Below are 15,628 nucleotides of genomic sequence, written 5' to 3' on the forward strand. Positions count from 1 at the left end.
AGCACTTGTTAATAGGCCTAAGCAACACATTCATACCTCTTTTAGCCATTCATTGTTCATCTGGGGTGGTAGTGAGTTCAAGCCCAACATAGCAGGTGTTCAAGCAACCATTTTTCAGAATGATATGAAGACAGAGGGAGGCTTTGAAAGTAGAAAAACAAGAACTGTGGAGTAAGAGTGGTTTAGGCTTGAAGCCCAACCTGACCATAAACTGTCTGCTTGACCTCAGGTAAAATTATTTAATATCTCTGTGACTCAATGCCCAAATTTATTCCATGGTAATAATTGAAATTTAATTAATAGAATTTGTACATGCTTGGCCCATAGTAGGTATACTGGCTAAGTAGAATGTAGTAGCTGGATTATTAAAAAACGTATCTGATACCTGACACCTGTATACTTTAGAGACAGTTTTTCAGCCTGACTATGAAGTTTGCAAAGCAATCTCCACCTTTGATGGGCATAAATTCCTCAGTGACTGTTCACAATCTCTAAGTTAAGCTGGTGCATGAACAAGTTTCACCTTGAAACTGACCATACCAATAAAGCAGTACCCACTGCTGACGTGATATTACAGCCCCCAGCAGTCTTCATTCAGGCCTAATGGGTACCCAAGCAAGTAGAAGCTGGGATCTTCTCTGAAGAGGAGATTATCAGGTTTGGGGAAGATGTGAGGATCTGCTTGAGACCTTCAAAACTTCTACCCATTTGGGTACATGATTCCCCTTCCCTCTTGAGTCACAGGTAGCTCATGGTACCTGCTAGAAACTCAAAGGAGGTTAAACCACATGGACTGAGGGAAAAAAGGTAAAGACAGAAGTCAGAGCTGGGACTTAAAGTCTCTGTTGATACACCGGGGAAAAGTTTCCAAGTCTCTACGAAAACAAGCAAGATCTGGAGGAGAACTCCACAGGCCCCCTGAGTCCCACGTAGCATAGGGATATAAAGTGGCCTCATCAAGACTGGGACACCTGCTCCTAGGAGGGATTGCTGACCACTCCCTCCCACTCCCATCACATGGGAGAAAACAACAGCAAGGACACCAATAACCCTGGTCATCATGGCCACAAGCCAAGACAGTCTGTGCCATGTCTCCTCGTGTGCTAACTCCCTGCATACTCCACGATACCCACCTTGTTCTACAGGTGCTTTCTTAGGCTGGGGACTCTGACTCCAAGAGAGATTTGGGGACAGTGCCACAGAGGCAGAGTCTGGAGTCCCACTCTTACAAAGCTGATGATGGATGAGTTGGGGATTCTTATCTCCACTGCTTGTAGTCCAAAACATGCTCCTCTAATTCCATGGCCCAGTCATCAACAGATTCCCTGAAACTTCAAGTTCTGAAGCTGTGGGAAGATATGACATACTTCTCAGAAGTCCAGAAGTCAGTAGGTCCCCTTTTGGCTTCTCAAGTATGCACAGACCCTTGTTATATGCATCACTCTGAGCGATGAACTGTAATTAGGCCAAACATCTCCATACCCCTGGACAGTATGTAGAATAGGGTACATAAATGATATATCCAGGTATTGGGATATGTCTAGGGGCTGCAAGGATGTAGGCCTAGATTCCCTGATCTGTCCCTTGGTCAGTTACATAACCTTGAGGCATGTCACTGGCTCTTGCTGGGCCTCATCCTTCCCATATGTAACTTCTGTGGATTTTATCCATTTCTAGCCCAACACATCCACTTCTCACCATCTGCACTGTTCTCTTCTGAGACCATTTTTCTAGCCCTTTAACTGGTCTCCCTCATCCACTAACCTTCCCTATTGATGATCAGAGAAAAAAAAATTCAATAAGGACACTTATAAAAGAAGAGGGGGCAGGGGTAGAGAAAAAAGAAAAAATAGAAAATCATTACTTAGCCAGGCTTGGTGGCTCACACTTGTAATCCCAGCATTTTGGGAGGCCAAGGCAGGTGGATCACTTGAGGTCAGGAGTTCGAGGCCAGCCTGGCCGACATGGTGAAACACTGTCTCTACTAAAAATACAAAAATTAGCCAGGCATGGTGGTGCGTGCCTGTAATCCTAGCTACTGGGGAGGCAGAGGCACAAGAATTGCTTGAACCAGGTAGATGGAGGTTGCAGTGAGCCGAGATGGTGCCACTACACTCCAGCCTGGACAACAGAGTGAGACTCTGTCAAAAAAAAAAAAAATCATTACTTATAGTCTCAAAGACATTTTCTAGCAAGTCGGGGGAGAGAAAGAAACAGAAAGATTCTGGCTAAGAAAAAAAAATGTCTCAGTGGCAGGATGAAGGTGTGACTTTTAAGAAAAAAGAAAATGGCAGGCGCAGGCTGACGAGAGGTGGTGAGAAACAGGACAGGGTGGGAAGTGCAGAAGGGCAGGCACTGGCCACGCAGGCTGGGGACAACTGGTTCAGTGTGAAAATGAATGACAAAGAGCAGCTATGCTTTGTGTTGAAAGGAAGCTAGGGGCTTTTTGTGGCAGGGCAGGCTTTGGGGGGAGAAGTCCTTTCCCAGTCAGTAGTCCTGGTGCAGGGCTGGGGACACGAGTGTTGCTGCAGAGCTGTGAGTCCGCCTCAGCACCACTCTGAGCATCACAGCTCTGCCTCCCTCTCAAGGTGCCAGCTCGGTCTCCATCGTGTGGCTCCCAGACAGTCCCCATTTCAATGCTGAGCCCAGTTGCTGCAGCAGTCTGTTTAGAAGAAGGGCACTTGGGGGCTTGCTGTGCTGTTTTTAAAAAAACCCTGTGAAGAAGGCTGTGTTTCCCTATATTTTATGGATAAGGAAACTGAGGCCAGATAAATTTTTAAGGTGATACAGTCAGAATGTGGCAAAGCAAGCATACAGCCAGCTGCTAGTGTTTTAATAACTTGAATTTTTACCCCGGTTCTAAAAGCAATATATCCTTAGAATGAAAAATACACAAACTAATAAAATAAAATGAAAGTCACCTATAACCCTCTACCTAGAGAGGAATAAAAGTTTTGTATATTTCTTTCTAGTCTTTTTAATTAATTCCTCAGCATATTATTTTTACTTACTTATAAAAGGGGGATTGTATTACAAGAGTCATTGCAAAAATCTTCACTTCCTGTGATGGATGATTTGTCTCAGGCCTGTGTATATTCTTGATAAACTGGTTTTATTTGTTACGTAGCAATACATCATAGGGCTACACCATAATTTATTTGGTCTTTTTTCTACTCTTGGACGTTTAGGTTTCTTCCCACTTTGAGGCTTAGTGGATAATTTAAGAAATGTTTTTTAACTGTGTGTGCCCTGGTACTAAATTTTGTAATCTCAAAGAGAGGTCAGCATAGACATGTAGAGTCAATGAGAAAAAATATACATGGAAAACCATTATGCCAGGTAACATACTCACAGATCAAAAAACCAGGAGGTGATAGGAGAAAATGAGATGAATGCAACTCGGTGGGATTCAGCAAACTTTCATGGAGTAAATGACATTTGATTTAAAATAGGGGTCAGGAAACTTTTTTTATAAAGAGTCATATTGCAAATATTTGAGATTCCACACACTCTATAGTCTCTGTTGCAAGTATTCAACTCTGTCATTGTTGTATGGGGCCTAGTGTGCCCACCCTATTGTAATCACCTCCAAAAGCAGCCACAGACAATACAGAAAGAAATGTACAAGTATGTCTATGTTCCAATAAAACTTTATTTTCAAAAACAGGCAATGGGCTAGATTCGGCCGACAAGCTATAGTTTGCTGATCCCTGATTTGCACACCCAAAGTAGAACAGATTTTGTTATGACCTCATCAGAGGGAGGACTGTAGGGAAAGTTAGATATTTTATGGTTGGCTAGTATAGGTTGTGGCCCAACCATATGGGGCCTGAGAGCCAGGTTGTGGGATGCCAAAAGTCTATGAACTTTGTGTAGCAGACAGAATCCATTAATTTTTATGGAACCATTTTCAAGTATCAGGGACCTATAATGTTCCCAGAATGACTAGCACCTCTGAGAAATGATAGGAAGGAATCCTAGAAACCTAGAAAGACTGATTTTGACTTATCTATTTTGTTTTTTGTTTTCTTGCTTTTCTCCATTAGCATTTTATAATTCACTCAGCTTGTCTATCTGGAAATCAAAAGTTATCCAGTTAGAAGAAATTGGGGTTGGGGAGACAGTGGGAGGGGAAGGAGCTGTTTGCTGGCTGCCTCTCATTGGACTGTGAATCTCAGTGCCTGTGACGGAGTAGAGGGAAAGCAGCTGGCCACCCAGGTGTGTGAAGTCAGCCAACTCCCTGGGCTGAAGAATAGGCCACCTTCTGGGTAAGGCTCCAAATGCCTCTCTCCATCTGGACTGTCTGCACATGCAGCCAATATACGGCCTTCAGTTCCTTCTCTCTCCACAAACCTCATCCTGGTCTAAGACACTGGCTCTAAGACACTGTTGGGAGATGAGATTTCATCTCCCAACAAGTAGCATTTGCATCACTTGGGAACTTGTTAGAAATGCCAAAATCTCAAGCCCCAACCCAGACCTACTGATCAGAAACTCTGCAGTGTGAGAACCAGCAACCTATATTTTAACAAGACCTCTAGGGGATGGTGATACACACTGTATTTTGAGAACCACTGGCTAGGATCTCTGTGTTGCCATTAGGGCTCTATCCCAAGAGGCTAGGCACTGAACTAATGAACACTGCATGCAATGTAATTCTAATGATCCCCAAATCTACTTATTATTGCCCTTTAATAAATACAGACACTGAGGCTCTGACATGTTAAGGAATTTGATTTGAACCTGGGTCATTTTTATTTCAAACTCCACACTATTGACCACTCTGCTCTAGCACCTTCTCTTTATGAATAGGACTAGGAGGTCTGTCTTTAGAAGTGTACTTTTCCAAAGACTGTCATAATTTATTTTCTTAATAACATTCACTGACCACCTCTCCCATTCCAGACCCTATCCCAAGGTATAGCATATATTACTAAGCTCCATTCTAGTCCAAGCCCTGCAAGTATGTAATTTGCTTTAGCACCTGCAGAACAGAAAACACTACTTAGGAAGGTAGCATTACTTGTTTCAGGGCCACCGTAGCTCTGAGCATTATAAAGTTTCAAACGTGGGTGCCTTGCTGGCTCAAGTAATCGGAGAGTGGCTTTCTTTTTTTTTTTAGACAGAGTCTCGCTCAGCCACCCAGGCTGCAGTGCAGTGGCGTAATCTCGGCTCACCGCAAACACCATCTCCCGGGTTCAGGCGATTCTCCCGTCTCAGCCTCCTGAGTAGCTGCGATTACAGGCACCTGCCATCATGCATGGCTAATTTTTGTATTTTAGTAGAGACAGGGTTTCACCATGTTGGCCAGGCTGGTCTTGAACTCCTGACCTCAGGTGATCCGCCCGCCTCAGTCTCCCAAAGTGCTGGGATTACAGGTGTGAACCACCGCGCCCAACCAGAGTGTGGCTTTAAAGGGAGGAAAACGCTTTGGGAATGGACCATGTGCTTGTGGGAGAGAAGAAGTCAGCAGCCTGGGCAGAGCTTCAGAGGCATGGTGAGCTGAAACATGGAGGGTCTGGGCATCCGGCTGATTGAACTTCAGGTGGCCTGTGTGTCACAAGCCCTGATGCAGACTCCCAAGACTTCCCATGGCTCTGATGCAGATCATAGAAAAAGCCTTCTCCGAACGTCCAAGGTTTGAGATCAATTTCTTCCACATAATTGGCTGTGTGGCCATGGATAAGTCATTGGCCCTTTCTGAAACTCAGTTTCCCCATTGGTACAAGACTCAATCAGTGGGTTTCAAACACTTTCTAAGTTGCAGAAAGCTTTATCTAAATAATATCTGACACCAGGTTCCAATATATTAAATGGATAATAAAGGTAGTTGCTCTAGTTAATTGGAGGAAGGGAAGGGAGGAAGTGAGGAGCTGAAAACCATTAGCCTTTCCTGACTCCCTGCAGTATATATGGCACCACATGGAAGCTACAACAGCCCACCCAATCTAGCCCCCATCACCATGTGATATCTCCTGTTACTCTCTGCCTTCCTCCTCTCCAGCCTTCTTTCTAATCCTCACCCATCCCAGTCACACATCCTCCTTAGAGTCTCTGCACTGGCTCCTCCCTTGGTTCAGAATGCTCTTCCTCCAGACATCCTCACTTCTTTCAAGTCTTTTTCTTTCTTTCTTTTTTTTTTTTTTTGAGACAGTCTTGCTGTCACTCCAGCTGGAGTGCAATGGCGCCATCATGGCTCACTGCAACCTCCACCTCCCAGGTTCAAGCGATTGTCTTGCCTCAGCCTCCCAAGTAGCTGGGATTACAGGCATGTGCAACCATGCCTGGTTAATTTTTTTTTTGTATTTTTAGTAGAGACTGGGTTTCACCATGTTGGCCAGGCTGGTCTCAAACTCCTGACCTCAGGTGATCCACCCATCTTGGCCTTCCAAAGGGCTGGGATTACATCCGTGAGCCACCGCGCCCGGCCCTCTTTCAAGTCTTTTGCTCACATGCTGCCGGTTCCATGAGGCTTAGTGTGCCCACCCCATTAAAATTACAGCCCTCTTCACTCACTAGCACTTCCAATCCCCTCTCCCTTCACTTTACTGTTTTTCCTTTCTCCAAGCTCTTATCATTTTCTACCTTCATATCTACCTTTTATTGTATATATAATTTATGGCCAGCCTCTCTCTGCTGGAGGCAACATCCTGAAGAAAGCATATCCCAGGTGCCTAGAGAAGTGTCTCAGAACACAGTAGGCCTTCCATACATAATTGTTGTTATGAAGAATGGAGTTTTGAGAGCTCTCATTGTTCATAATTTGTCTTCCCATGTGGCCACCCAACCTAATATGTGCTTCCACTGCCCTGAAACTCATTCATTTTGTCTGGTGCAGAGCTAGAGTCCTAAGGGCACCAAAACCCAGCTCGTCTTTCTGATTCCCTGAGGCTCAGAGCAAAGCCACTTGCTTGCTTCACACCTTCAACATCCTTGTATTATAGTCAGAGAGTGAGAGAGGAAGAGTGGGAAGGGCACAGAAGCAGGGCTGGAAAAGCGAGAAGGTAGGAGGAGGGAGGAGAGGGCAGGCAGTGCTATTATGGGCAGCTTAGCACACCAGCACCTGCCATGGGCCAGTTCTGCAGCTGGGCATTTCTCATGGGCTCTCTCATTTAGCCTCCTGAAAACACTGTAGATTGCAGGTGATAACTAAGGAGGTGAACCCCAGAGAAGTGATGTAAGTTGCCCAAGATGGTCCCATGAGAAAGGGAGTACCTGGGATTCAGATCCAGGCCATCTGGCTCCAGAGCCTCCTCTTTCCTCTCTACCAGTATTACCCACGGAGCCACAGTGGAGACGTGCTGAGTCTTTCTCAGGCAGATGTGAAAGAGGCCAGGAATCCACTGTGTGTAGCTCTGCTTTCTCTGCCTCATTCCTCTCCTGCAGCCACATGCTCTGGTCTGCAGTGCAGGGACCTCTGGCCCTGGGCTCCTCTCCTGTGATGGAGCCCTGGAAGGCAGCTGTGCTCATGGTCCTTGCAATCAGAGTCCCTGCAATAACCTAAGAGAATGTTTGCCTACGTCATACTCTCTCCCTTTGGTGCCCACGGAGGCTGTGAAGCCAGCAACACGACGTTTTGTCTGGCTAAGCTTTGGGGCTGATTGAAAGTCTTCAGAACCTGCGCTCCTCCGGTGCTGCTCTTCCTGGAAACGGTTACCATGGAACACAGCCACGATGCAGCCTTCACTGTCAGAACTAATGAAAGTCAGAAAGCTATTAGGGGAAGAATTTTTTTTCTCCGTCCCTCCTGCACATAATTCCACTCTTCGGTGAGGTGTTTGCATGTCTGCCCTGTTTGTGAGATGTTAATTGCATCCTTATTGAAATTCCTTGCCCACTGCCATCACCTCCTTTTGAGCTCCAGCCCTGAAGCTGGCCTTTTTGAGATAATGAAGCTAAGTGACCACAGAGAGTGCGTCCCAGCCTCTCTGAAGAAGCATGCATCTTATCAGGCCACATCACAGCTGAAAAACATTCTGTGGCTCCCAGCGACCCCAGAACATGGCACTCAAGGCTCTCAGAGCCAGGTCGCAGTTGCACTTTGCATGCTTCCTCCTTCCTCCAGGGCATCCTGGGTTAAAGTCCTCCAGGGCATCCTGGGTTAAAGTCACAGAGGGCCAGCTCTACTCCCTGATGACATCTTCACATCTCTGTGCCTCTTAGATCCCTATGGCTTCTGTTCAGAATGCCCTCCTCCTGGCCTTTCCATTTCACCGACTCTCAGTGTTCAGCTACACTGGCCACCTTCTCAGTAATACCCTCCATCCCTAGAGAAGAATAGGTCCAGGTATACCTACGGCTCCTCCCTGTTCCCCAGGTCACATGTCTCATCACAACTATTTGCTGCAAACCTGCCTTCCTCTCTAAACAGTGAGGTCCTTGAGAGCAGAGGCAGGCTGATTCATCCCTCAATTCCCAGAGCCTAGCACTGTGCCTGGCGCTTCACGGATGTCCCATAATGCCACTGCTTCCTTGTTCCTACTCCACCTGTTAATAGAAGGAAAGTAAACACAGCTGAGCCCATGAGGGGGCGAAAGAACACAGCGAATATAATGATGGATTGCTGTGTAGACGCTACTCACTCTCTACTGCCCAACCCACTACAGAGACACTGAAAAAGAAAAGCCAGGTCTGGGGCCCTAGGAGCTCATTCTGGCTGGTATTTATAGCAAGGTAATTAGCTCCCTTCCCTAGCACCCCTGGAAGTGCTGGGAGACAATCTAGAAGCAGCAATGAGGAAAGCAACATAAAGGGATTGCCATAGAAACATGGGGAGGGGGTTGGGGGTACTCGAGGGAAACAGAAGCAGCCCCCAGCACTTTCTGTGTCTCTCACCTGTTAAGTGCAGGAGCTCAGTCCTGAAAGGAAGATTTCCTAGGGGAAGTCTCGGGGATCTTCTTTCTGTGGCCAAAGGGGCCCCTCCTCCATGCAGCCTAGGCTTGACAGGCACTATCTGGTCCCACCCCAGCAGACCCTGGATCTGCAAGAAAAGTCTCCCAAGTTCTTCTACCCTGAACTCCTGGAGAAGCTTATCCTCATCCAGATAACTGAAACTTCCCTGCCAGAGGTGGAGAAGGCTGGAGGCAATTTTCCTGCCTAGTAGTGATGCAAGGGAGTTATGACAGTGGACTGGATCTTTTCCACCTCAGTACCACTCATCTGGACTCCTGCAATCATGGTCTAACTGCTCATTCCTTCTGTGTTCTCACCTCCGTTCAGTTGAATCTCCACATTTCCACATTTAGAGTGATGCTTCTAAAATGCAATTCTGATCATGTTATTTTCCTGCTCAAAATTCTTCAGCAGGTCCCCACGGTTTTCAGGATAGAAATTCTTACAATTTTGCATGGAATGCAGGCTCCATGAAGCTTTGTCTCTCTGGCCACTGCCCACTCCCTCCCCCTAGTATGAAGCCCATGCAATTTTCATCTCAGTCATACTAAGCATCATGTGGTTTTCCAAACTCAGCTCTCTCGTGCTTTGGGATCTTTGTCCATGCTATTCTCACTCCCTCCCTCCCCTTCAAACTCCTCCTCACCTTTTAAGTCTCTGCTCTAGGACCACCTCCTTTCAGAGAAGGCTTCTCAACCTCCCAAGTAGACCAGGTACCTCACTTGTTGCTCCATTGAAACTTCTGTGTTCCTACCTAGTGAATCTCAAGGTGAGTCAGAATCACTGGGCTTCTTCATAGCCTGTCCAACTGTATGTCAATTCCTCGTAGGCAGAGTCACATTTTCTTGATTTCTGTACCCTAATACCTAACACAGGACTAACTTCCAAATATGTCACAGGGTTGGCACTAGAATGAAGTGAGTGAGCCACCCAGGGTGCAGAATTTAAGGAGATGCTCTCAAGTTTGTGCAAGACAGGCTGGCATGAATTGTCAAAAGGGGATTTTCACCCCTGTTCTTTTGCTTGTCAGGTCACAGCAAGTCCTAGGTGGGTGAAAGGGCGTCAACGATTTGGGAGACTGATAGAGGAGTCTGTGCTTTTCTGGAAGACCTTGACTTACTAGCTCCATACAACACTGAAAAGCATCTTCCACTTTACCAGAATTTCTATGGAAATCTCCAACTTCTTGCATGTAGGGTAAGATAGGGAAGATGTATCCCTACTTAAATGCACTATCATGAACTCCTGAGCTGATGGCTTCTACACTTCGCCAAAGTGGACTCTTATGAATACTGTATGTGTCTACCATGGAAGACACTTCTAGCCATAGGTATTGCTATATTCAAGAGCTATCCACCTAGCTTTCTGTAATATGCAAAGATAGTTTCTAAAAGGGACCATTAACAGCCTCTTGAAAGGAGAAGAAAATACCACCAAAACTATGATGCACTACCAGCGACATCACATAAAATCACTCAGATTCCTCACCACACAACTCCAGGGAGCACCTTCATATAGGGTGCAATGTCAATTGTGCCCCTGGATTTGTGCAATGTGGTGGCCATTTCCCCATAATCCCTCAGCTATACATCAACTCAGCAAAGCTTCCCTGGCACTAAACTCAAAACACTCAAAAACATCCTTACCATCATCCACAGTGAATGAGAAAGGGGAACAAACTCAGCACTGGTGAGCTGGCTCCACACTCCACAAATGGTCAGCTTCTCTCACTTTCCAAATGGAGGACCTTAAACCAAATCTCTTTAATCTCCTCTGTGAATGTGAGGCCCTATGTTGGGTTCACAAAAGAACATTAGCCTGAGAGGTACCTGCAGAGGGAAGGATGGGCAGCCCCTCTAAAGTCACCTAGGTGAAGGGAGAGTCTTGCCTCACAGGAGGCAGAAAGAGATTATGAGATTTAACAAATGCGTCAGAGACCCTGGGTGCCTTAGGTTCACTTACTTTGATCCCTTCAGTTTTCAGACATAGGAACTGAATGGAGCAATGAATACAGTCCTGCCCAATATCACTGAATGAATTAGCAGCAAAGATGGGCCCTATGTTGCCAGACCAGGGCTTATTCAGACACACAGTTGCTTTATTTTAGTGATGGAGTGGGTCTGACTGATAGCTTTTGTAGATCTTTATTCAGAGTCAGCTGGAAAAATTAGTCCCTGCTCGCTGAAGATCCTCCCATTCCTAGAGTGAAGACTCCCTCCTTCTAAAAAGGGGCCAAGAGACAAGGAATAAAGTACCTAGTAAGGCTTTGCCAAGCACCTCTATTGGCATCTATCTGAATTCCTGGCATAGAGCACAGGAAGAGATGCATACCTTATGGAGCCAAGCTTCCCTAAGTGAGCTCCAGGGGCCGATTGCACTGAAACCCCCTGGGGACTTGTTGAAATCTGGCTTTCATAGATGCACCCCAGATCTACTAAATTAGAGCCTAGGGGTGGGAGGATACCATTAACAAACTCCACATGGGATTTTGGCACACAATAAAGTTTGAGAACCAACACCCAGACATTATAGTGGTAAGAAGGAACCTAATGGGTATCAGATATCTACTAAGGCACTGTGCTAGGCACTAGATAGATAGATAGATAGATAGATAGATAGATAGATAGATATCCTTAGAAGTGATAGAAAAGGCAGAAACAGACATTATTTCTTTGCCACACTTAGGGAAGCTTTGCACCAGAGGGTATGCATTTCCTCCTTGGTTCTATGCCAACAATTCAGGTAGATGCCACCAGACGGTGCTGGAAAGAGATTTCCCCAAGCACAGGAAATTAAGACAATATTCTCGGGCTCTTGGGTCATTGGATAGTGCTGAGAATGGCATCTAGAACGCACTACCTCAAAATCCTTCTCAAAGGGAGGGAATGCGTCCTTGAACTTTCACCCAATTTCCTACTGTCAGCCCTTAAGGCTCTGCCCAGAATTTCACTAATTACAATTTGCTGTATCTTTTCCCCTCTTAAATTAAATTTTACCCTCTCTTCTCAAAACTTCTTGTGTCTTAACACTCTTGCTGCATTCTTGGCTCTGCCACTTACTGGTTATATGACCTCTGATAATTTGTTTTATCTCTATAAGCCTCAGTATTTTATATATATAAATTGGAGATAATAGTTCCAGAGTAGTAGCAAGTATTAGAGATAATTGTAGAAGCTCAATAAATGTTTAATCTTTTCCGTACTTAACCTCATTTTCAGAATGACAATCCCCTGTTTAAGAAACCCCAGTGGCTTTCTGGTCTCATTTGCTTCTCCATGACCCAAACTGTCCAATTTAAGTTCTCATCGCATCTCACTCATGTCTGCCTCTGGGCCTTTGCTCATGCTGTATCTTCTACCTAGGATGCCCTCATACTTTCATCCACTAATACAAATCCCAGCATGCTTAAAGGTCTTTCTCAAGTTCTTCCTGCTGGTTTAGGGTACATTCTGAAAGTGCAGGCCAACAGACTCTTCTGTCCCCTCTGCTCCTTCAGGCACTCTCCACGCACGCTCCACTCTACCTCCTGGAGATGAGAACATTACAGTCATGGAAGTCAGTGATCTCTAGGTATTGGAATTTTATGTACAGAATTTTTTATTTTTTTTTGAGGACCAGCACCAGGCCGCCACCTTTTATTTTGCCAGATGAGAATATATTATTAAATCTTGCATTCTGGTGTTCCCATCATATCACAAAATAATGACATTTTAATAAAATAAAAGTTACAAAGGGAAAAAAAATCTCTTTCAGAAGTATTGTCCTTTAAATGGAATAAATTCCACTTCATAAAATGCTCACTGCATTGCCTGTTTTTTGCTCCTTTTGTCCTGGACTGATAAAAATACTATCAAAGGCCAGCTTCTGCAAAAATTCGGGTGAGTCCCCCAATCCACTCAATCACCTGTCCCTACCCCCTGGCAACATAATGACAACCTCCACAACAGTTTCCACTTACTGAACACTTGCTATGTGCTAGACCCTGTGCTAGCTACTTCATGCATTAGCTCACTAAATCCCTTTGTACAACCTCTTGAAAAACACATCATTACTGCTACCACTTTTAAGATGAGGCTTAGAAAATTTAAGTAACCAGCCCAGGTCACCATGATGGCAAAGTAGTTGAGTTATGCTTACAGTAAAAGACAGTTTGACCCCCAAATCTGTGCTCCTTCTTCTACTTCATTTCTTGTCTCCTACAACGGGAAGAAGTTTTTGAATGCAGGAGTATAAGGAGATATGCTTCTCTTTCTTTGTATAGTCCATACTCACAGCATTCATTGATTCATTGATTCAACCAATATTTATGAAGCACCAGTGCTCTGGCAGGTGCTGTCCTAGATGCTGAAATACAATGTTAACAAGGGGAGACAGAAGTTTTGCTTTCATAGAGGGTACACTATGACATGTATGCACATGCCAAATGATGATCAAAAATGCAATGCCTTGTTACTCACTCCTTGCTCAATTCCAGGGGCTTTTAAAATACCAAGGCTATAGCCAGGCGGGTACAGATGTTAAAACATACCCTGGGCCCCTCCGGGCTCAGTAATTATCTGGTTCTTATATACTGCCTGCCTTTGCTATGGAAATTGATGAGCCAAAGGCTCTTTTCAGACTGGAAAGCCCCTGAACTCCAACTCCACTTGCTTTATTAGAAAAAGGAATGGAATTTAAAAGGGACAGATGCAGGCTTGGTTCTATACCTTAAAATATACTTCCCTCACTGCTCTGCTTAACCCCAGGTCCCCAGGTCACCCAGCCCCCAAGCCCCCAGTTGCTGCAGAGAAGATCACTCTCTTCAATGACTCATTTTATCCCCTCAGACTCACTCCGATCTTACACCTCTTCACATCTGCTCTCCCCTTTCTCAGATTCCTTGTGACCTCCACCCGCCTTTTTCTAACAGTTCCAGGATGATGGTCCAGATCACTCTCTATGTCACCATTTCAGACAGCCTAGCAGTCGTGGCTACTGTTTATTTATTCATTCCTTAATACCAAGCAGTTCCTCAGTCTGCTCATTCCCAGCTGTCTTGGTTTCTGCAGGACAATGTTCTGAACTCACTAACCTCACACCTCGGACCTCTGACCAGAGCCTCATCACATCACTGGCATACAGATCACACCACAGTCTGATGGAAGCTTCACAGCACTAGGCCTGACACACCAGTCATTGCTGGAAGGGTCTTCACAGAGTCTACCAGTGCTATTTAATGAGAGCTCTACTGACATCTTAGGTGGAGGGCCAGGGAGATGGGGTGTGTGATTTCACCTCGTGTGGAGCTCCCTTGTATGGCAAGGAGACTTAAGCATCCTTGTCCTTCTTCCCTGAAAATAAATTCCAGGGACAGCCAAACATGTGCCCACACATTCCCAAATGCCCCTAGGAGAGAACAAGCTGAGAAGCACAGTGCCTATTGTATTTCTAAATGAAGTAACTTTTCCAAGGTTATTGAGTAAGTCAGCTGCAGACCTGGTGTTCTGATGGGTGATAGGCTATAGGGTGTAATGGGAAGTGCACTGGAGTAAGAATCAGACCTTCTGACAACCATGTCAGTTGTGGTATAGGGGGCTGGGATTGGGGGAGGGGCGGTTTGAGAAACTCAAAAGTGTAGAATTGGAACCAATTATTCAGCCTTCCCTCCATCTGGAAAAGCTCCCTTCACAGGTCTGTCTAGCACATACCTTGGAAGAAATAGCATTTGGTTTCTTTATAAGGTAACTCAACCCAAGAAGGAAAAATAGTACTTAAGGTGGACTAAGACACCACCCATCTACTAAACTCTGGCAACTTCCTATAGACTCTGAGTAATAGGCCACTCCCCACATCCACACTCCCCATTCTGGGCTGGGGCCCCAAGAGTACTCAGCCAGAGGGACTATGGCCTCTCCAAACAGGAGCAGTCTTGGCTACCCAGTCCCCACCTCTTCCGCTCTTATTCCTTATCCATGCCCACTTCTGCCTGTGGGCTTTGGAAGGCTCCAGGAGAAAACTTCACAGCTGGGAGGAGCTAGCAGTCTTTCCATCCCCCTTGGCATTTGGGTGACGTGTAAATACTGGACTAGGGCCAGAAGCTTGAGTTGCTCCATCAGCCTGCCTGGTACTTTCCAACCTGGTCCTCAGTTCTTTCCACCAAGTGTAGACCTGAAGATGACTGCAGGTCCTTCAATCCTAAAATGTTCCATTTAAGAATATTCTTCAATGAAATACCAACTCCAGTCCCAGATCAAGACCCCTTTAGTAACTAATCATCCAGCCCTTGTCCACATTGCCAATCTCAAAACAGACCTGAGATAAAATCTCAACCTCTTTGTGCTCTAGTTTGTCTTTTCATATAATCCAATTATCTGGAACTTCTTAAAGGCCTTGTGAAGATGTGATAACCACATCCAGGAGGGAGCAGTTTATGTAAAAACAAGAGGGGATGAGTGAGTCAAATCTAAATGGCCTCGGGCATTTCTGCCATGTCCCTGGCAGGTGATGATTGAGGCAGGGGGCCTGTAGGAGTTCCCCAGGTTTGGGGCTGGTGCCCACAGACTTGAGTGGCAGTAGTTAGGGGTTACCCGGCATCTCCCCATTATGCAGCCAGGAACTGGGGAGTGGGAGAATCCCTGGCAGCTCGGGCCCATGACAGCTTTTCCTGAAGTGCTCCATGACAGGTCATTGCAGGGAAGGGAGATGATGGATGGTGAGATTCCACCACCACTTTTTTTTCTTAAGTGGAAAGCACTTG

The 15,628-nt window shown here is 45.6% G+C and overlaps 1 protein-coding gene and 1 long non-coding RNA gene across 2 annotated transcripts in view; both read right to left on the reverse strand.

The window, feature by feature from the left end:
- The window catches only part of ASIC2 (acid sensing ion channel subunit 2), a 1,127,535-nt gene that overhangs the window by 1,045,915 nt on the left and 65,992 nt on the right, over positions 1 to 15,628 (reverse strand). The window lies entirely within an intron of this gene.
- The window catches only part of LOC103878726, a 33,961-nt gene continuing 24,679 nt past the window's right edge, over positions 6,347 to 15,628 (reverse strand). Inside the window, exon 4 of the long non-coding RNA XR_002517851.2 lies at positions 6,347 to 12,418. This is a non-coding gene — a long non-coding RNA (uncharacterized LOC103878726). The remainder of the gene's footprint in view (positions 12,419 to 15,628) is intronic.

This window comes from Papio anubis, chromosome 17, assembly GCF_008728515.1.
Source record: "Papio anubis isolate 15944 chromosome 17, Panubis1.0, whole genome shotgun sequence".
Taxonomy (NCBI): Eukaryota; Metazoa; Chordata; class Mammalia; order Primates; family Cercopithecidae; genus Papio; species Papio anubis.